The sequence below is a fragment of the Cimex lectularius genome, unplaced genomic scaffold (genome assembly GCF_000648675.2).
Source record: "Cimex lectularius strain Harlan isolate CLEC.00 unplaced genomic scaffold, Clec_2.1 scaffold160, whole genome shotgun sequence".
Classification (NCBI taxonomy): domain Eukaryota; kingdom Metazoa; phylum Arthropoda; class Insecta; order Hemiptera; family Cimicidae; genus Cimex; species Cimex lectularius.
In genome coordinates, this window is record NW_019392776.1 from 1,063,539 (window position 1) to 1,087,062 (window position 23,524).

At 34.7% G+C, this 23,524-nt stretch overlaps 1 protein-coding gene and 1 non-coding gene across 2 annotated transcripts in view; both read right to left on the reverse strand.

The window, feature by feature from the left end:
- Positions 1–23,524, reverse strand: part of LOC106673128 (LIM/homeobox protein Lhx5) — a 301,938-nt gene that overhangs the window by 36,467 nt on the left and 241,947 nt on the right. The window lies entirely within an intron of this gene.
- On the reverse strand, positions 9,438–9,510 carry Trnav-aac. Its single transcript has one exon. It is a non-coding gene; the product is annotated as a tRNA-Val (tRNA).

Sequence of the window (23,524 nt, forward strand, 5' to 3'; positions counted from 1 at the left end):
TTATTTATGTTGGCTGGTCTGTAATTTAGAGTTGGAAGCTCCGCCCTTCTACTTTAATTGGCTTCCACCCCCCTTCCTCATGACCACCCTTTCTACCTTTCCTCTCCTCTCACATCGGCCGAAATAATCATTAAAATAAATAAACGGATATCATAAGTATTCATGGACGGACAGAAGCCTCGGCCAATGGTAAGTCATGACGGCCGGCTCCGCTCCGAGCGGTACGAAACGTTATTTATTCCAACTGGCGACCCCCTTTTCACGTTCTCGGCTTAATTGGATTATATAATAATGTATAAATCTATTTAGAAAATTCCAAAATCGCCCTAATTGGCCTATTTATCCGTTTTCGTCAGATCGATGTAAATTTACGCTCGTTACCGTCCTGAGTCCTGCTGGAAAATCACCATTCGCGCAGAAAGACAGGATATTTTCCGCTTTTTATCTCCCAGACTCGTTTTTCCCGAAAGGTCGGGAATATCAAAATAGTTTTTAAAATCTAATGAAGACTAATCCTAAGATTGCCAACCTCATTTAAGCCTTCGACCCTACCCATATTGAATCGTGGGATTCCTCGCACAGTATACAGGGTGTCCTGTGAACAGTTGTCAAAATTCAGGAGGTTATCCTGCCTGACAAATTAGACTGAAATGGTCTCTATTGTCCAAAGTCTAATTGTCAATTAGAAACGAGATGTTTCACATTTCAAATTAATTCAATATTTCACAACTTTATTTCATAAAGTCCCCGTTATCATTAAATTGTATTCCTACCACAAATTTAATTACACCAATAAAAAGGTTTCAAGAGGGAGGCAGAACATCCTCTGAACTCTTGATCGGTTCTGGCCGAGGTACCATTCCAACCAGCATGCATAACATTTTTTAAAAATCTTAGCGATGTTTTGAACGTTTATGAATAAAAATGCCGCGATTTAACATCAGTTTTTGTCCACCAGCCTTCAAAAATATGACGAGAAAAACTGCCTAAGTACCACAAATTCGGTGATACGGTAGAAATCCGTTTCTCCGGACTTGAAGGGACCGGGACTTGTCCGGATGATCGATAGTACGGATAAAACGAAAATTTGTGATTTTATAAGGATCGTGTCTTAAAAATGAACTTAAACACATACACACACCACATACAAAAGTGTACACTTTTATTCATATAGCAAGTACATAAAGAAATAGTCTTTTATTGATTTTTGTTTAAGTCCGGACACGCGTTTCGCGAAAAATTTTTACTTAAAAAATTATGACTCCACAGGTTTTCAGTGCTCCAGGTTGATTTAGAGGATATTGTGGTGCTTTTAATTTATTTGTGTAATACAGGGTGTCAATACTTTAGGGGGTTATCCTGCATGTCAAATAGAATTAAAAAGTCCCTGTAGACCAAAGTCCCTAATTCATCCTTTCACAACTTTAGCCCATAAAGTCCTTCCAACTCATAAAAAGTTATTCGTATTGTACATTTCATTTCAACAATAAAATATGCATTGACATCCCTATGAGATTCACTTGTTTTTTTTAATTGTAACTTTACGCCAACAAAACAGAAAATCTCTTAGAAGATATATTTTTTTAAAAGCTTCTCGTCTTCTTCTTTGTCCAGTCTGATTCTCAATTATATTCGAGATATTTCTTTTTTCAAACCACTTCAATCCTAATAAAAATGTTGCAATTTACCTTCATTTTTTTTTCCACCAGCCTTTAGAAATCACACCGGCTAAATACCTTTTTTTTTAAATTCCTAAATTTCATAAGCATCTACAATAGAGTTAAGAAATTTTCAATATGACAGGAAATGCGCAGGTTTACTTCATCCTATGAAGGATGGTTCAGACGCCGCAGGTTCAGGATTGATTGAGAGGATATTGTGGTATTTTTTAATTTATTTTCGTAATACAGGGTGTCCCGTAAACAAGGTCCTACATGTCAAATTAGACAGAAAAGTCTCTAGTTCAAAGTTTCTATTTCATTCTATCACAACTTCATTCCATAAAATTCCCCTTATCTCATAAATTTTATTCCTACTGTAAATTTGTTGACACACTAATATAAAAAGGAATAAACCCTATGAGATTCGCTTTTTTAAATTGTAACCTTAAGCCAATAAAGAAGAAAATCTCTTGGAATACTTTTAAAAGTGTCCAAAGTTCTAGGCTCAAGTTTAAGTAAGATTTTATTGGTTCTGTGCATATAAAAAGACAAAGGAGCTTACAGAAAAGTTGCCCCTACTAATGACCTTTAAATTCATATGCTTAACATCGCAAGGGTCAGTTATCACTGTTATCAATGTAAAAATAAAGTTTAATTGTTAAGAAATTTGATTTTTTGGTTACAACCGATTAAAGGATAGTAATGAATAGTAAACAAAACAACGGTTTGGTATAAAATTGAACCTGAGAAAAACCAAAACAAAACGTTTCTAAAAATTAAATGAAATCTTCAATATGTCCACCCTCTTTGAGAATGCAAGAGAAAGAAGGTGGATATTTTCATTTTTCCTTGTGTTAAATTTTGTACTAAAAGGTCTTTGTCGATTACTTTGGATCCCTTTTATCATTGTTTATAAAGAAATTACAAAATTTGAAGAGTAGACAGCCCCAGATTAGCAAAAATCTCGACTTGACACATTCAAACCTTTTTCCTAAAGTAAACAAGATATCCGTTTGATTTTTAAAAATTTTATTTGTTATTTATTACAGGTATTCATTCAATAATGTCATTTCGAAAAAAATAAAAACTACAGCTACAGATATTTCGAAAATTGTGTTCGTGATGAATCAAAATAAAGCTATTTTCAGGTTAATTTTACAAAACGTTGATAAAAATTTTACAAAATCATTTTGCACCTGTTGTTTAAATATTTTGACGAAACTGATTACAAAAATATTTTAAAAAAACATTGACAACTGGGTGAAATTTGAGTAAATAGTAATCATCGAGCAGAAAAGTTGGGACGAATAGGTGCAATTTTTGTGTAAATTTTTGACCTTCTGACATTTTTTTTGTCTCGAGTCGTAATATACTCGCATATTTGATACTTCATTTCTTCATTATTATTTTTCATTCACTCTTCATTTTTAAAAGACAAAAGTTTAAAAAAAATCATTTCAACAGAGTGAATAGGAGATTAGATAAGATATTTAAAAGAGCAAAAACTCAACTTTTCAGGAAAACACTTTTTGTGATATCACCTCGAAACTTTGAAGAGGGTTATTCGTCTTAAATGCAATTATTTATTATTTTCCTATATTTGTTTCCTTGATTGTAATATATAGATATATAATTATCTTTTTTAAAATTGTAATGATATTTATTATTACATTTTGAGTTGGTTTGACTTCATAAAATATTTGTTTAAAAGGAATTCCTACAATATAAGTAATTATTTTTGTACTAAAAGGTCGTGGGTTCGAATCCCGCTCGTGACACTGACTTTTTTATCGCAACCAAAACCTTAATTAATTGAAAATAATTTATTTGGTCAACCGGACCAGGAAACCTAATAAAAAGTAAGATCAACTTCCAATATTTACAGAACAAAAATCTTACTTAAACTTTAAAAAACTTTGAAACCTCGTAAAAGTATATGTTTTAAGTGATTTTTTTTATTTCTATTAATGCAATCAAATTTACGGTAGGAAAACTGGGTGAAATTTCGGTTATAAAAAAATGTTGACCTGTCAAAATGTTTTCTCGAGTTGCAATGTATTTGAACTTTATAGGTTTCATGTGTTTTTCATTTTCTAACAGACAAAAGTTTTAAAAGAATCAAGTCTCAAGAGTGAACAGTTCAGAAGGTATGTTGTACTTAAAAGAGCAAAAATCAAACTTTCCTGGAGAACAATTTTTGTGGCGTCATTTGGAATAGTTTTAATATTTTGATGAAATTTGATTGAAATTATCGAACAGAAAAATTGTGAAAACTGAGGGAAATTTAGATGAAAATGTTCACCTTTTATAATCTTTCGATAGAGTTGCGATACACTAGTACGTTTTATATTTCATCTATCTCTTCCTTTTCTCCAACAGACAAAAGTTTTAAAAAAATCAAGTCAAAAACGTGAACAGGAGAGAAGATAACTGTCTCTAAAAGAGCCTAAAAAAGCCTACTTTTCAGAACGTTTTTTGTGACGTCACTTCGAAAATTACTCCCCTTGGAGGGGGTTATTAGTCTTTAATATAACTATTTGTTATTTTCCTGTATATTGTATGATGTTATTCTGATATATAAATATATATAATTATCTTTTTAATATTGTGATGAATTTTATTATACCCATTTGTGTTACTTAATAGGCCAAAAATTAATTATGCACTCGTCTGAAATTTGATCACTCACGGACTGGTTTGTCTTATGAATTTGATATCGACAAAATATTTTCAGTGTAGTAATGATTTAATTCTTTTTTTAAATGGCACTCAGGTGTTTTGTAATAATTTTGCATTGCATACATTGTAATTTTCAATTTCGTGTGTTGACTTAAAATAAAATTCTATTATGCTGTAATACGTGTCAAGTACCCGTTGAGAGAGAGAGAGAGAGGTGACTCGTGAAAATTGGTTTCCCGCTATTTAAATTGAGTATTGAGCACCTCGTCTACTGTGTGCGTCCTAGGCGCGTGTGTTACCCTCCTTTATAACGACGGGCAAAAAATAAACCGGGCCCATTCAAAATATTCAGGGTATGAATAACCATTTCGATCCTGCCGTCGAGGGCAAATTAAAGTTGGACGGTAGGCGAAGATTTCTTTCAGCTCTTCTCACAGGCTTACTGAGTTTTTGAGCCATTTTCAATGTGTGAAACCATTCCCCCTACAACCCGACTCCCAAATGCAAAATTATCGTCATAACATGGAGCTGCCAGATTTGCTATATAAATGTTATATTTGAATACTTCTTGCGCAATTCTTATTATATCAAGGTACGGAAATAACCATATAGGCTTTGAAGATTATTGAAAGAGAGAGCGAGAGAGTGAGATAGAATAAAAAAGAGTGCAAAGAATGGGAGCAAAAGCGAGTAGGGTTGAGAAGAGTGAGTGAGTGAGTGAGNAGAGAGAATAAAAAAGGAGTGCCCATTGCCAAGAATGGGAGCAAGGGAGCAAAACCGAGTAGGGGTGAGAAGAGTGAGTGAGTGAGTGTGAGAGAGAGAGAGAAAGTGACAGAGTGACGTAATGATTTTATTTATCCGTTAACGTAGTCAAGTAATGAGGAGGAGTGTGTGAGGGGAAAGAATGAATATAGTTTCATTTAAATAATAGATTAAATAAATAATTTAAATAATAGACAGATAGAGAGAGAGAGAGAGAGAGAGAGAGAGAGAGAGAGAGAGAGAGAGAGAGAGAGAGAGAGAATAATATACTACATATAATCAATATTAACTAAAAAACATTAGAGTGAGATGATGAGATGTGCAACTGTGTCAAGATTGATTACCTCCAGTAGCTACTGATTTTATTTAAGAGAAATTCGAGCCGGACAGCTTATTCTCCAGCGAGGAGGATCGGCCCGGGCCATTGGAGAAGAAAAGTGGTGTAAAAAAGGGACATCTCGAGAGGAGGCACGTGCCCACACTTTTGTGGACCGGCGATAAAAAAAAGCGCCCTGTTGAAGATGGCCCTCGCGATAAGGCCGCTATAAAACCTCGTTGACCTAATGACCGCACATAAATTTTTCTCTTTTCAAAGCGTACATGTTCATCACCTTTTTGGATTTATTTCGATTGAAATAAATGAAATGACTGCCTGGTAAAAGGCAGGAACCTCCTCCTCCCACGAAACACGGAACAGAAATACTCGGGCCACGTGAAAACCGCGACTTAACGTAAAATATTGCTTATTTGGAGTGAAATATCACTCCTTACCTTCGGGTATTTGCCGGGTCGTCGTAAAGTCAAAGAAAAATAACAAACCAATCCGACCCACCGTAAAATGTAGGTGAGAAGCTCTTAGTGTCAAGCATGTGTCGGAGGGATGGCGAAGGATGAAGGAGAACCCATTCCAGGTGGGCACTAAATCAAACCAAAGAGAAAGACAAGAGAATGAGAAAACCGGAGAACTTAAAGGCCACTAACCCACTCCTGGTTTGGCTCAGAGGGATATCGCTTATGCCTTTCAAACAATTCACCTCTAACTCCACCCTCGCCGAGCCTTAGGGGGTCATCCTTGTTTAGCCTTTTAAATCCGAACCTCTTCCATATTCAACAGTTTAAATAAATAATCTCTCATATTTCCAAAGCTTCGTATTTTAAAATTGGACTTCTCTCGCTTTAACCTTTTTTTGAATTATTTAAATGAAAATATTTGATTTTCGAAAACATTCAATAATTCCTTGTAAAAAGTATTACATAATATTACAAGAAAACCCATTCATTTTAAAAAATTATGAATGTTTCGGCATTTTACCAGATTTAGTAGTTGATCAGGGTTATAAGCAGGGCAAGTAAAGTCATCAAACGCACCAATGTATAATTTGCGCCAAAACGTGTCTAACATACCGACCAGACTAACCTTGTTTTTAAAATTTGTTCGTTACCGTTCATCTGCTTATTCTCGCTGGGCAGGGTTATAAACAAGGCGAGGAAAGCCAACAACTGCATGATATAGTAGGATGATCCTGAATGTGTTTGAGATACCGACAAAACTACCCCAGTTTTTGGGATTTGGTCGTAACCAATCATTTTCGGGTGCCTGTCTGAGTTGGTCTGGGTTATAAGTAGAGTATGAAAAACAAAATATAAAATCACTATATACAATAAGTAGGATTTGATCTCTTTTTTTTTTTTTTTTTTTAACAGAGGTCATATAAACCCTCAGGGTGCCGGTGTTTTTGAAAAAAAGCCCATTTGTAAGTAGGTAGGGGTTCGAATGCAGGGCCGCTGGATTCGAACCCGGGACCTTTACCTTACAGTGATGAGCGCCGTGTCAAAGACTAAACCGTTGCGGCCACCGACGCCCCCTTGATCTCTTATTGTCATCAACGATTGTTGAATAATCTATATAACTTAATAATTGACTAACTACCTCGGATCATAATTAAAATACATATTGGAATACACAATTTTTGAAAAGGAATGTAGCAAATAGATTAAAATATTTTTTCAGCAAAAACCAAAATTGACATTAATTTTTTGCAACATCAAAAGTCCAGGAATACAAAATCCTTGGGAAAAATTAAAAAAAAAACTTTTTTTCTATAGATTTTCCGCCTTCGTCTTGGATTTTCTTTTCGAAAATCGACAAAATGATACTTTTAAAACGACCTTACAGATAAACAGGAAACTTTACACGGATTAACAAGCGTATAAACTACACGTAATGGTATAAACCGGTATCCGTAAACAATAAAACTGAAGAAATAAAATTTTCTTTATCGTGCCAACGTTTCGATCTTTATTGAGATCATCTTCAGAGCTCAAAGTGTTTGTTTTCTGTGAGATGAGTCATTATTTTGTGTCGTGTTGAGAGTGCCCACATAAATAATTGCATAATAACACCACGTATGGGGGGCATCGGTGGCCGCAAGGTTTAGTCCAGCTGCCCTGCATTCGAACCCGACATACTTACAAATGGGCATTTTTTTAAAAAACACCGGCACCCTGAGGGTTTATATGACCTCTGCTGTTGCGAACCCTCGTAAAAAAAATAAAAAAATAAAACCACGCATAAATAATTGCATACCACGACCAAACTGTACGTTCATCCCTCCTCAGGGCTCAATGTAAACGGCTAAATATAACTAATATACCGTGATGATGGCGAAATACCGAAGCTAGTCGAAACGACGGAAGCCCAGGTTTATCACTCCACAGACCTCAGAAGAAATTACATAATGTTAAACCACGTTTCGGTCAGAGCATCTTTTTTTTGGGTTCATCAACTTTACCCTTGTTTCTTGTATGTAAACATAAATGTTTTATGTGTGGAATGTGATGATTGTTTTAATTTTATATTACATAGAAATACTTTAATTGAATATAAAAAATATATTTATTTGCATTGTATAAATTCACATTTTTTTCCACATCCTACATGTATTTGTAAAATGTTAATAAATCCCAGGCCCTGAAGATGATCTCAATAAAGATCGAAACGTGGCACGATAAAGAAAATGTTTTTCTAAAACCTACTTCACACCAGCCCGCACCTCACGATCTGCAAATAATTAGTTATACCGTGATTTCATTCACATTTATTTTACATGAAATTATAAGAACGTCAATTTTTCCTTCGAATTGTCGATCCGTTAACACCAGCCGGGATATACATTACGGAAAAAAATAGATTCATTTATCCTCCAGTCGGGAGGGGATCAGTGCAAAATTCCGCAGGGCCCGTTTATAAATATATATTAAAAAAAGAAGGAAAATTGCCTCCTGAAGCCAGGGATTAACTAGATTTACTAGGGTGGATAGTAAAATTCCAATACTTTCCCAAGGCGGCACTTTTCACCTGAACCACCACCCTTTAGCACCTCAAATCCCGCGACAATAAAAGTCCCGGATAATTTGTAATTTGTTGGAAACGTTCCGCCGAGTTTAAGAAACCTTGATAGCCGGGTTTCACTGAATTCGTTATCCGGGTAAAAGAAAATTTGCCACATCTGTATAAAACATCAAGGAATAATGCAATTTTGACATCCTTTGTTCCAACCCAGTAGTAATTTCCTTCTTTCAACCAGAAAGGGAAAGGTAAATGTAAATTTTTATCATTTGACGCTTTTACTATTAAAAATTCAAATTTATGATAACGTTTCATTATGATAAAATTTGGACATAGTATCTTTCTATTTATTTTCTATCAATTTTGATATATGTAAAGTGAGTTCATTGCATCAAACCAAATTTCGGTAACCTTTCATAGTTATTTGTCAAATTAACCCCTGTCTGCAAAGCATTAAAAAAAACTTAGGAGATAGCATAAAATATAAACATATACAGTAAAATTCCTGTGGGTTTGGGGATTTCAATTTTTTAATATACAATAATTGGGCTTGCTCTTAGAAGACCATATACTTATAATTAAAAATATAAGATTCGTCTTTCGATTAGAATATTTTAAAATATATGGTTTATAATCTAAGATACCATATGAAAATTAATTATAATTAAAATATAGTTATATAAAATATTTATATTTGTATTTTAAAAAATTATTCTTCTATTAATTTCAGATTTTGTCAAAGAAAATAATCGTATTTTTAAAAATCTACAATTAATAAGAGAAGAATATTTATTTAGTTATATCACTTTTATTTTTAATTGTAATTAATTTCCATTTGATTTATTAGTGACCAATTATTTTATAATAATTTGTAACGAGTCTCCAATGAATAGAAGAATCATTTGTTATTAAAGTTCATTTTTTAACTTTATAAAACTTGATTTTATTCAATTAATTAAGGTTTTAAGTTGAGATAAAAAAGTCAGTGTCACGAGCGGGATTCGAACCCACGACCTTCGGCTTGTTATGCCGCTACTCGACCACTTGAGCTATCGTGACACTGACTTTTTTTATCTCAACTTAAAACCTTAATTAATTGAATGATATTAATTGGTCAAGCGGACCACGAAAAATAGTGAACTTAATTTTATTTGTAATTAATGTTTATCCATTATATTTAGTGGTCTATTGGCCGAATTACTTCTTTCAATTAATTGATCTTTTTATCTAAGATTTTGGTTGAAATGGAAAAGATAGCGCCACGAGTGCGATTCGAACCCACGGCCGCCGGCTCAATACGCTGCTACTCTAAACACTTGAGCTATCATGACTTCGATCCACTCGGACACCAACTCCCCATCTCAACCTACAACCTTTCGAATTTGGTTGAAAAATGGTAAAAAGAGGGAAGGTTCGAAAGGGCATCACAGTGCGACCTAATATCTTCTAGTTATCTTAGGAGAGATATTTAATTTAAACAATTAATTCAATATATCAGGATATCGGAAACCTTCATTTGCGACGTTCTACCTAACAAATCTCAAAAGTTCCGCCTACGCCCGAAAAAAAAATTCGATAGCTGCATTTTAGTAGTATCATGAAATATAATATTATGAGAACTTCGGAATTTTATCTCCCCAATTAATCCTTCGGTCCAAACACATTCCTAATTTTGAGGTTGCGTCGAGCTCCCTGACGCCGATAATTATCTGCAAGCCTTCCGATGGAATTCTTGTTTGCTACCAATTACAAAGCAAAACGTAAATGAGTAAACAGATAAAATATGTATTGCATACTTGAATAACTCATAAATTCAAACCTTAAAGGCTTTAAAGCACGAGCATTCTTTATTTATTTATATACGGATATAATCCTTGTACAAAAGGATATAAATGTATTACAAGTAATTACACATAAAAAGAGCTCATCATACTAACAATATTCATACTAATAAACATTACTATGGTTACACATTACATGGTTTTACTTGCAATAATCTTTATATGGATATAAGATAAAGAAAAACAATTCAAGATTACTTGAGCGAATTGTGAAGTTGGTTCAGAAAAATATTAATAGAGGAATTTAATAATTGTAAGTGAGGGATGTCAATTGCAGAGCACATTATTCTGTATAGCGATGGGATCCCTCAAAGAAGCCGTACGTTAATTATTAGGGACCATGGTAACAATGAGCGGTAGATAGTGTTAGAGACTTGGGTGTATCCTGCAAAGGTGAGGTTGCCCCTAGGCATGTACTTTTCTGTCAATCCAATTCCCGGGACTATGTAGTGGGTGCTCCTAGGAGACTCCAACAGACCTTTCCCAACCCTTGGCTGGTAGGGCGAAGGGTTCAGGCACAAAATTGGCCTTGAGAACGTGACGCACTCTCTAAAGCACAAGCTGTATTCATGTTTCCTGGCGCGCATGATCTCTTTAAGCACCCTCCGCGTGCATTAGGAAGATAAGACGAAGGAAGCGTATAACACGCGAGGATGCAAAGACTACGCCTACCCTCGAAATGCGTTAAGGGAGTTGTTGGCTTACAAGCTGGCCGCGGAAGGCGGTGCTAGATCCGAGGGTTAGGGTGCCAGATCCTGTCTGAATAGGGGATGCACGGAGGAGGGTGCATAACCAGCTGTACGACGGGATAGCACAGTGTCTTCAGTTCCGAGCCCAGTAGCGTGTTATGTGGAATGGATTCGTCGTGGCCGTAAGTGAGACCTCTGGCGGGTACTTAGAGAAGAGCCTGTTGTTCAGTGGTGTTCGCTTTAATGAAGGCAGGTTCCTCTAGGGGGTGGTTAGAAATTTCACTTTAATCGAAACCGTGGCCGGAGCGGATCCGGTAGTTTCGACCTTGGCGAGACCTCTACGCTCAGGGAGTTAGAGTTGTCTCTATCTAAGGAACGCGTTGGGAGACATGCTGATGCATTTCGGCTCTTTCGTGTATCCCTTTACGCGCGGCACACGGTTAAGTGCACAATGTTGATCCACCCCTTCGAACTGGGCAAATAGGAGAAGTCGGTATGTCTGTTTGATTAGTCTGTGGATGTGGTTGCTTCTACACCGAACCTCACGGTGTTTACAATATCTACCGTGAGCGGAGGTGAGTCGCTCCTAACTTGAGAAATTAAACGTAGGATAAGGCCTATGTGCCAGGTGCGCACGTTAAAGAACCTCATTGACAAAGACATTGCGACCCCCAATGGAAATCATACCTGTCAAGCGTTGGGCTTTTGCCATAGGTAATACGGTGGCGTGGAATATAGAAAGGTCTTATGCTTTCTAAGCTGATAAGGATTAGTGGAGAAGTTGAACTTTAGATAAAAAGAATAATTAATTAGACTTATTACAAATGTTGGAAAGCTTATTGCTTTTTCTTTGAGCTTTGGTTTTTATAAAATTGTAAGTGAGAAAAATAACGATGAAATCAACAAAATAACGCGAGACATTTGATTTTATTTATTCTATATTATTCTATTGTTTACGGATACCCGGTTTATACCATTACGTATAGTTTATACGCTTGTAAATCCTTGTAAAGTTTCCTGTTTATCTGTAAGGTCGTTTTAAAGTTATCATTTTGTCGATTTTCGAACAGAAATCCAAGACGAAGATGAAAAATCTATAGAAAAAAAGTTTTTTTTTATTTTTCCCAATTTGTATTCCTGGGCTTTTGATGTTGAAAAAAATTAACGTCAACTTTGTTTTTGCTGAAGAAATATTTTAACCTATTTGCTACATTCCTTTTCAAAAATTGTGCCAATATGTATTTTAATTATGATCCGAGGTATGTAGTCTCCCCATTGTTAGTCAATTATTAAGTTATATAGATTATTCAACAATCATGAGATGCAGTCTGGTGTGATGTAAGTTTCAGAAAAACATTTTCTTTATCGTGCCCACGTTTCGACCTTATTGAGCCCTGAAGATGATCTCAATAAAGATCGAAACGTGGCACGATAAAGAAAATGTTTTCTGAAACCTACATCACACCAGAGCGCATCTCACGATTTTTGAATAATTATCAATTAACGGTCACTAATCACCACACTTTAAGTTATATGTAGATTAACCAAATACAAACAATTTTTATCGACATTCTCTGTAAATAGGAGTGTCACAAGGGTAAGTACTATAGCCGGTTCTATTATTAACACTAACGTCTATTAGTCGAGGAAAATACCACGGGAACGTTCTTTTATAATATAATTATGGTATAAATATACTGAATCTACTGAACGGTAAACAGAACACCCAATAACCTAAATCAATAAATTGACAGTTAATAGAGAATAAAGCCGAATGAAAATCTGTACATTTGGACTGATCAGAATAATTATGATCTGCCCTGGATGTTTCCAGTAAAGTAGGTCAAAACGTTTTTTTTTGTGGTAAAATCCCAAAATTCGGATTTATTTTAAGCACCCTTTTACACGCTCAGCTAGGAATTTCCATTGCAAAAACTAATAGACATTTTCTAGTTCAAAAATCCGTTTTTTGTTTTTGTTTAGAATTACAGTTCCTATTTTGGGGATTAAAAGGTGAATAGGTTTTGACTTACTTTACTTGCAATTCCGTTTTTTTATCCTTTTATTTGTCTAATAGTAAGACCCATTTTACGTTCGGATTTGTGACTTTTGGTGTTTTTTCAACATTAATGCTTAGTTAAAATTAATCTATATTTGTTTAGTGGTCATAATTGATCATATTACTTATTCCAATTAATTGTTCTTTTTATCTAAGATTTTTGGTTGAGATGAAGAAATAGTGTCACGAGCGGGATTTGATCCATCCACCTTCGGCTCAATACGCCGCTCTCTACTAACAACTTGAACCTTAAACTTAAAAATATGGCAAAAGAGGGAAAATTCGATCAGTTGTAGGTTGAGACGAGTTGGTGTCCGAGGAGATCGAAGCTCAATCGATAGTTCAAGTGGTTAGAGCAGCGGCGTATTGAACAAAAAAAATCGTGGGTTCGAATCCCGCTCGTGACACTAACTTTTTCATCTCAACCAAAAACCTTAGATAAAAATAATAATTTATTGGAAATAAATTAAAATACAGTCGGATCAATAATAAAAAATAATTTTATTTCTTTGCTCCGCTATGGGAGCCAAGAACCTTCGTGGACGATGCTAATGTAGGACCATCCTTTGTTGTAACAACCACCGATGTTTGAATGTTAATTTCACTATAATGAGTGTGGTCCTGACATCCCCATCGCTCTTGGCATTTGTACCGCTGTTGGCGAAAATGTTCTACTCTGCTGGGTTCCGGAATAAGCTTGTGGAATTGCCGCCCTCAGGCAGGTTAACCGTGGCCAATTTTGACGTCGACGTTTCACTTTGCATTGTGTCATGTTCTCATCTGCCCCCTAGCTCAAAATCGCTCCTTTGGGAATGGGTCGGAACTGCGAGCCGGCGGAAAAAAGGCCTACGTTCACGTCGCCACATGAAATTGGTTAAGCATCGAGTGATACTGTGCTCAGTGTGCAGTGTGTTTCAACCGTCGAGTAAATCGTCACCGCCGGCGGTTATTATGCTTTTAAAAAACGAGGAAAAATCTCTTCTTTTTTTTCGTTCGCCTGTCGGCGGGAATTATAGCGTTTTTTTCCATATTTTTTCCCAAGGGCCAGCCGGGGGAAGAGCGGGATCGGCCCGGGAGGATAAAGGTAATTGAGGAATAGACCCGGCAATCATGCTACTACCGATTTGTGACCGGCTGAAAAGGTCTCCCGGCGCGACCGCACGGTCAAGTCACGTCACCACGCTTTAAAAAAAATAATAAAAAAACTATAATTATAGCATTCATCTCCGGTTGTGTTTCCGGAATTTTCGCACCGTCGATGTCTCGGATTCCTCAGTGGCCCTGTGTCGCCAGTGACCGCAAACTGACAATGAAAACATTAAAAAACTGAGTGCTTCGAAAATCATCGATTGGGCAATTGAATATATGCACAGCAAGGGTTTCAGTAGAAAAAAAAAGGATCTGCATTTTTATGATGGTATGGTATGGCAATGAGGATAATAGGAAGCGGGGTTTGTGCTCCCATGAAATGCAGCCTTCTGGCTTATTGTACCTTCCGATTTTTCTAGTTCAGTGGAATAGACTCAATCATTCTTCTTAGAAGTATCAGGTCATTGACTGTCGCTGTTACAATTTCATTTCCTAGATTTGTTTCGTACGTTACGTTATACCTCCATTGAGCGTTGCATTGTATTCGAAGATGGTAAGGGTAGCTGTGTCCTCCTCCTCATTGCATAATCTGCAGATGGGATTATCTACTACGATGACGTAGATATTTTCTCAGATGCCAGTGACCGGTTAGTAGTCCTATCACTCCTCTGAATCTAGCCCTCTCCAACTGCAACAGTGAGTTTTTCGGTGAGGATTGTTTTAAAATAAGTTTACTGTGTCTAGCGCCGATAGAGTTTATCCACTTCTCCTTTTGTTTTGTTTGGATCTATTCTGCGATGGAGGATTCTATGTTTGTTTTTGTTATCCCAGGTATAGGTTCGGGCCTACATATGGTCTAGTAGATCCTCCTCTGGCCAGTGTGTCTGCTTTTTTGTTCCACAAAAGTCCTCTGCGCCCTGTCACCCAAGATGTCAGGTTATTGTGTTTCCCAGTTTTTGGGGATTTTGGATGCATTCACTGATTAATTTTGATTTTTTACATCCTAATGCTTTAATACCTGCTTGGGTATCAGATCTTATAAGGATTTTTTTGCCAGAGTAACCGCTTTTAAAATTTTCTAGGACACAAGCATTGATGGCATGTATTTCTACTTGAAAGAACCAAGTGTACTTCCGTAATGAGTTTGATTGCTCATGTTTTGGGCTTGTACAGAAAACGCCTGCTCCTGTTCCTTCGTTTGTTTTGGCGCCATCTGTATACCATATCATTGTATCTGATGCTGTCCTGTGTTCTTCCAATCCTTTATAGTCCGTTGAGACTTTATAGGATGTTGTAAAGAATGTTTTCCGGGATCATATAGTCAGACCTCATTTCTAAGAATGAGTGTCTGATTTTATTGATTATGGCTGTGTGCTCGAATTTTTTAGTTTCTATCCAATTTCATTGTTGTTGGAACCTAAATGAGATTTTCCGACCTCTCTCCTTGTGGTTTTATTATGGACTTTTTCCGTCAAATTAACCTTTTTTAATTTCAAATCAACCCTTTCTTTAAAGCACTAAGAACTCTTAGGAAATCATATAGAATAAGCATGCAGAGTAAAATTCCTGAATACAGCTTCTTTCCGCCAAATGAACAATGAATTTTAAATTCAAATTAACTCTATATTTTTTAAACATAACAAAATCTAGGAGGTAATATGAAATATAAGTATCTAAAGTAAAATTTCATGTATTTTTTCAGTCAAACTTTTTTAAATTTCAAAATAACCCTTTTTAATTTCGTAACAACCCTTTTTAAGGCAATAAAACTACTTAGGTGAAGCTATGAAAGTAAATTTTCTTTGCATTTGAGTTATTTTTCATATAAAACAATTGGGCTAAAGTTATATACAATTAAATAAAAAATGAAAGATTTGGTTTTCTTCTGTCAAATTAATCCTTTTTCACTTCAAATTAACCCTTATACTTTTCAAATTAACCCTTTTCTAATTTGGCCCCCTACATCAAACTACCCTGTTTTTAATTTAAATTAACGCTTTCTTTAAAGCATAAAAAGTTAAAAAAAGACAAATGATATCAAAATATAAGCATATGTAAAATTCCTGTATATTTGGGAATTTGTTTAAATATAAATAATTTTATAAAAGTATATAAAATTATATAACAAAATAAAGGAGTTCTTTTTTTTAGTTTGAAATAAAGTATAAAATATTGCTATGAAATAAAATCAATACCATTCTATTAATTCAAAACTTTTTAATTTGAGAATTATTGAAATATATAATTGGTTCTTATTTAAAATATTTACAACTAAAATTAAAAGTTATGTTCATACAATTAAACATAAAAACAAATGATTCTTCTATTAATTAGTAACTTTTTAAAATATAAAATAATTATTTGATAGACGAATTGAATTGATAGAAGAATCAATTGTTTTTATGTTTTATTTAATGATTTGTATCTCATAAATTTTATATTTTTAAAAAAATCCTCAAATTAAGAGAAAAATATTTTAGTTTTATATTTAATTTTATTATGATTTAATTATAGCTTTAAATTTTCAGTGCTTTTTTTCATACCATTTACTACGTTTTCTTAATGTTTTAGAGAAAGGGTTAATTTTAAATTGAAAAAATATTAATTTGAAATTAGAAAATGTTAATTTGAAGTTAAAAATGTTCAATTTTACGGTATAAATCTATATACAGGAATGTTACTTTACATGTTCATTTCATACCATCTGCTTCATTTTTTTTAATGGTTTAAAAAAAAGGGTTGATTTGTAATTAAAAAGGTTGTCATTTTGAAGTTAAAAAGTGTTTATAGAGACAAAAGTTATATAAATGAATTTTGCTTTGCAGGCACATTCTATGCCAACTCCTAAGGTTTTTTAATGCTTTAAGGAAAGATTGATTTGAAATTAACATAGGCCAACTAAAAATTAAAAAATTTTGTTGTGAAGTTAAAAAGTGTTTATTAGAGAAAAAAATTATATAGAGGAATTTTGCTTTACAGGCACTTTCCATGCCAACTCCTAAGGTTTTTTAATACTTTAAGGAAAGATTGATTTGAAATTAAAATAGGCTAACTAAAAATTAAAAAATGTTATTGTGAAGTTAAAAAGTGTTTATTAGAGAAAAAAGTTATATAAAGGAATTTTGCTTTACAGGCACTTTCCATGCCAACTCCTAAGGTTTTTTATTGCTCTAAGGAAAGATTGATTTGAAATTAAAAAGGATTAATTTTGAAGTTAATAAAAGTTAATATGACGGACAAATGCTATTTAGACGAGATTGTGTATGCGGAATGATAACACATTCTTCCAGCATTGTCAAGCAACTCTTTTCGCCGTTCGTCAGGACTCTGCAGGACCGTCATCTTCAGGGCGACGAGAGGATAAGTAAGGCGCTGGGGTAATTCTCAGGAAGGCAATTAGGTATAATTCCGTGTTCTTCCGGGGAGAGGCCCCTAATAGGCGAAGCCAGGTACCCCTCTTACAGCTGTCAACCAATGCTTGCAATACATATTTCAAAGCGGCCGGAAAAAGCCCCTCGAAACCCCGTAAAAATTACACCCCCGCGGCGCATCCCGGCTCCCAATTTGATAATTTCCAAAGGGAAAGTGGGTAATAAATACGTTAAAACTCGAATATGAGCTGAAATCGGGAATCACCGGATGTTTGGCCTTTTTTCATATTTTATGATTAATGTGGAATTCTGCCCTCGTTTTCGCTCTTCTCCCTGCATTGTAATTAAAAACGACTTTTTACCATATTCGGTGTTAGTTTTCGATCTTGCGAAGCCGGTCTTCGTAAGCTGACAAATCCAGCGCAATATTCTTGCATAAATTTTGTCGAAAAGGCTCCGCCGATTTTTGATTGCCCGGCCGAAATCGGATTAAGTCAACCAGGAACAAACATGTAAGTTCAATTCGAGGAGCGATCCGTTCCTTCATGAATAATGCATTCCCATCATCGTTGGGTTAATTCACACAATTGCTATCTCCTGGTATATAGTGTGTCGATCTGAATCAGAGGCCAATAATAATCTTCCCACTTTTATTCCCCTTTCTTCTTCTTTTTTCTAGCCTTCTTCTTCTTCATAAAAATCTAAATCAAATAAACGAAAAACGTTCTATAACGATCAATCTTCATAACATTATAGCATTTAGATTTGATGTTTGACTTTTTATGCCAGATAGACCGCAGAAGCCCGTGGCCCATTGTAAACACGTGCATGTTATATTCTATATAACTTGTTAATAAATGATATCAACCGAGCTTCAAAACAACCAAGGCCAATTTTAACAACTTGATACAGGTCGCCGTAACGGTTTAGGCGTTGATACGGCGCTCATCACTGTAAGCTAAAGGTCCCGGGTTCAAATCCAGCGGTCCTGCATTCGAACCCGACATACTTACAAATGTTTTTTTTTTTTTTTCAAAAACACCGGAACCCTGAGGGTCAAAATAATAATATTTAATATTATTATATTTTACGGAATAGATTCTATTTTATTAGCCAACGATGGCAGAACCTACCTTTGCCCTGTATTTACTTGTTCATTATTGTGGTGACATTGAGATATTCCAAGAAAACGAGGAACGAGCCAATTTTACTTTCTTTGGGCTTTTTTAGAATAGACAAGGATGGGGCTAATCAAAGTGACAGCGGGTTTTTTTTTATAATCAGTTTTCCCCGCTAAACGAAGTAACAGGCTAAACAATACAAAATGATTACAATATTAAGGTTGTAGAAGGTTATAAAGCCCAGTGTCTTTCGCACTTCTAACGCAAATGTAAAGAGTCAGGTTGCAATCTGTACATATGTAAATATTTGGTCAAATATACTAATTTTTCTTCTCTTCTTCTTCTGGATGGGGCTAAAGAGGTGGTCTTGAGGAACAGTAGCAGATATGTAGCTCGGTTGGGAAAGGGATGATCGAAACACTCAGAATTGTCTGAATATGACGAACAAAAGTTTCTTCCATGACTATACTAGTTCTAAGTCATCGTTCAATCCTTAAGCCTAGTGCATCCTTTGTAGCTCGTCTTTACAGCCTGAACAAAACGGATCGAGCTCTCGCGTGAACAAGCAACAACCCCTTGCCAGTCCTCAGTTATCGTTCATCCCTCAAACCTAGTGCACTTCAAAGCTCTTTGTTGCCCGTCCTGGTGGGTTTAGTTAAAATTCAATCGGGTCAGCTCTTGGGTGTACAAACCACCCCAGACCAGTCCTCAATCATCGTTCCAACCTTAATTTTGACTCTGTTGAGTCAACATGGCGAAATGCAGAAATGCGTCCGATGGATAAACGCACCATGGAGGATGTAATTTAATTGAATATTATACAACGGTGGGTTTTTAGTAAGCAGATAGGTCGCTCGGTTGAAGAAGGGATGATCGAACGACTCGGAATTGTCTGGGTAAGAGCTAAATGAAAACATGTTCCATCATCCTACTGGCTTTATCCTTTTTTTATTTTCCAACTTGTGCATAAGCTTTCTATACAGACTATTGCACTGTTTAGTCTGTTCGATATTGTGTCTTTCTGCAATAGCAATTTTTACATTCTTTGAACGAGGTATAGTGTCGAATATATAGAACAAAGGATAGGTCCAAATATAGGACCCTGAGGAACCAGACTTGCCGTTCTGTCGGAATTGACTGGATAGGAGCAAGGGAGTTGCTCCATCATGCTACTGACTATACCAATATGCCAAACAGTGTAAAATGTCGGTATAACCATTAAAACTAGGGTGGCAGTGATAGAAAATCCTGAAAACATGCTGCACTTGCATCATGATGCTGTTTTCATTAGGCAAGCAGGAAGTGAGCATAAAACTTTCAAATACCTTGCTGATAATACTAAGTACGTAAAATTGTTTGTATCTGAGACTTGCCCGGTTTCAAAATGGATATAACGTGTTATCTTTTCCAGTGATAGGGAAACCGATGATTTTGTTAACATGCGGCCTTTTGCGGTTGGTTTTTATTTTATTGTTTTCAGACATTACTGATTGAGAGATAATACCTAGTCGAGGGATTCTTATTGTGAATATCTTCTGGAAAATTGGCCATGAGAAATGATATTTCTTGTGTAAGTAAAACATTTCCTCAACGTTTTACTACATGAAAATTTTTGTGATTGACCAGTTACATAGTAATGGCTAAAACGGGAAATGAAAGGGTGATATAACAGATGCAAATTGTTTTACTGCCGACCTTTCGGTGATTATGTCACATCCTAAGGACTTTATAAATTTTAATCGATACAATAAATTTAACATTTAGTTCTAATTTAGCTATGCCAAGGAGTCGTTTAGCCATTTTGGTCGGTCAGACCAACTTTTTCTAAGATTCTACTATTCTACGATTTTACTCCAATTGAAATTAAATAGTATATTTTTGATGTATTAATTAAAAATTATGATGTAATTAGGTCGTTACTGATCAACTTCATCAACCATCGATGAGGTGTTCTGTCAGATACATCTAGGGTTAATTTGAAATTTAAAAAAGTTTAATGTGAAGTTGAAAAGAGTTAATTTGAAATTAAAAAGCTTAAATTGTCGAAAAAAGCTACAGTACAAACTTTTTGACACATGGGGACCAAAATAATTATTTTATATTTGCATAATATCTCCAATTGATAATAGAAAATTTTTTAAGTTATTTTTAATTTTAATCCTAATTAATTTTCATGTTGTTTTTAAGTGACCAAATATTTTATAATATTTTTAAACAATCTCGAATTAATTAGAAGAATCATTTGTTTTGATATTTAATATTATATAATTTTGAATTTTCATTGTAGTTGTGGCATATTAGAGAAGAAACATAACATTTATATTTTCAAAAAATCGCCAATTAAAATTTCGCAAATAAACAGAAATTTTTATTTTACATGCTTATATTTCATACCCATCTCCCCTAGTTTTTCATGCTTTAGAGAAAGGGTTAATTTCAAATTAAAAGACTTAATTTGCAATTTAAAAAAGTTAATTTGAAATTAAAAAAGCTTAAATTGACGAGAAAAGCTGTAATACAACATTTTTCATCGCCATTCATAACCAATTATTTTATAATATTTTTAAAAAATCTCGAATTAATAGAAGAAGAATTTGTATTGATATTTAATATTATATAACTTTTAATTTTTATCGTAATTGTTGTATTTTAGATAAGAACCAATTCTTGATAATTTAAAAACTCCACAAATAAAAAATTCAGAAATATACACGTAATGTACGTTACATGCTTCTATTTCATACATCTCTTAACTATTTAATGCTTAAAAGAAAAGGATCATTTGAAATTTAAAAAAAAAACACGTTAATTTGAAGTTAAGAGAGTTCGTTTGAAATTAAAAAGCTTACAACGACAAAAAAAAAGCTATAGTACAAACGTTTTCACCACTTGAGAGCCTAAAATAATTATTTTATCTTTTAATAAAATTTCCAACTAATAATAGAAAAATATGTTTTCGTCATTTTTAAAAAAATCTCTAATTAATAGAAGAATGATTTGTTTTGATATTTAATATTATATAACTATTAATTTTCATTGTATTGTTTGTTTTTAATGCTTTAAAAAAGGGGTTAATTTAAAATTAAAAAAGGTTATTTTGTACTTAAATACGGTTAATTTGAAGTTCTAAAAGGTTATTTTGAAATTAAATATTTCAAATTTAAATTCATTTGAAGTTAAAAAGCTATTCAAAGTTTAAACTCAAAGGCCAAGACTGAAAATGAAAGTCGTAATTTTTTGTTGCATGATTGTGATATCTTTCATCTCAGATTCTCACCGTCTTTTGATTGTATTTGTTGTGCAAATCTGGAAAATTCTTGTTTCTCGGTACCGAATAACCGTTTGATGGTCAGCCTCGAAAGTCAAGTACTCGGTACTGAGTTCGAATCCCTGCGCCGCGATTGGAATTTGCACGACCCATGAAAGTTAATGTAGAATTTAAATTGAGAAAAATTTCAATGGTTAAAATATTTAGTTAAACTTAACAGATCACATATAAAATCTCCCCTGACATCCCAATATATTTAGAATTAAATTCGAATCAAAATAAAGTTTCAATGAAAGTTGAGGCGTTCTCAGACTAGATAAAAGCTGTCAAGCAGAAGAAAACATTTAAAAAAAATATCAACAAGCTTTTTAGCCACAAACTGATTAACTGTAAACCTGTAAGAATAAACGGAATTCATAAACAAAAACGATCAAAATCCACTCTTTAACCTTTGGAAGAGGTCGATTAGGTAGAGATTTTTTATACATGGGATTTATATATTTATAAAAAAAAAGGCAACGGGATAAAATAGCACAGTAATCAAATCGTAATTTCAGTAATTTAATTTGTAAGCTGCAGTTCCCTCGGGTTATCTGGCACAATTAGCCCGCCGTGATGCGATTACCGGGCGGCATAACCGCTCTTTTCTGCGGCATGCGGCTGCAGTTTCAGTGGTAGGAAGAGAGGAAAAAAAAGAAGCCGAGCCGGCTGCAGAAGGTGCTCAGGTTTGAGGGCCGTACGTGACAGTCGGTCACCCCAGGAGCCCCGACGGTCACGGATCGCACGCACTCAGGCCCAAAACTACTTCTACACTTCTTATTTTCCTCATGCTCAAAAGGCACTCTTTAATTTTAGGCGAACGGGGGCCAAAGTCGTTGCCGTTCACCAATTTTCTTCATATCGGCTTTATTTGTTGTAATTTTTTTTATGGCCTGATGAGATTTTCCATTATTAATCACGTGATTTATCACATTTTAATTATTTCCATAATAAACTCTTCGTAATTTAAAATTACAAACAAAAATCTGTTTAAGTAATAGGGACAAGTTCCGAACTGAAGTCGGTGAATTTTACAACCTAACCAACATCATTTCTTTGGTAAATTTGTAAGTTTGTTGCTAGTCCTTGCGAGTTTGCTCAAATCTGCATTGAGTCAGCTCCAATGTTACCGAACGACCGAGAGTCATATCTCAATCATCGTTCAATCCTTAAGACTCGTTCAAATCAAAACTCTTTGTTGTTCAACCTTCTGGACTTGGACAAAACTGAATCTGGTTAGCTCTCGGGTGAACGAACAATCCTCGCTCAGTCCTTATTCATCGTTCACCCCCTAGTACATATCAAGTCTTTGTTGATGGTGATGATGAAACTAGAAAGCGGAGTTTATGCTCCCCAGACATTGCAGCCTTTTGGCTTATTGTGCCTTCCTAGTTCCATAGTCTGTGCAATCGACTGAATCTTTCTTCCCATAAGTATAGGACATTTACTGTTGCTGCTACAATTTCATTCCCCCTTCCATTTTTCCTGTATGCCAGGTTAAATCTCCATTGAGTTTCGCATTCGAAGAAGATTATTTTGGTGGCTGTTCTTCCTCATTTCATAATATGCAGATGAGATCATCGTTAAATATTCCCA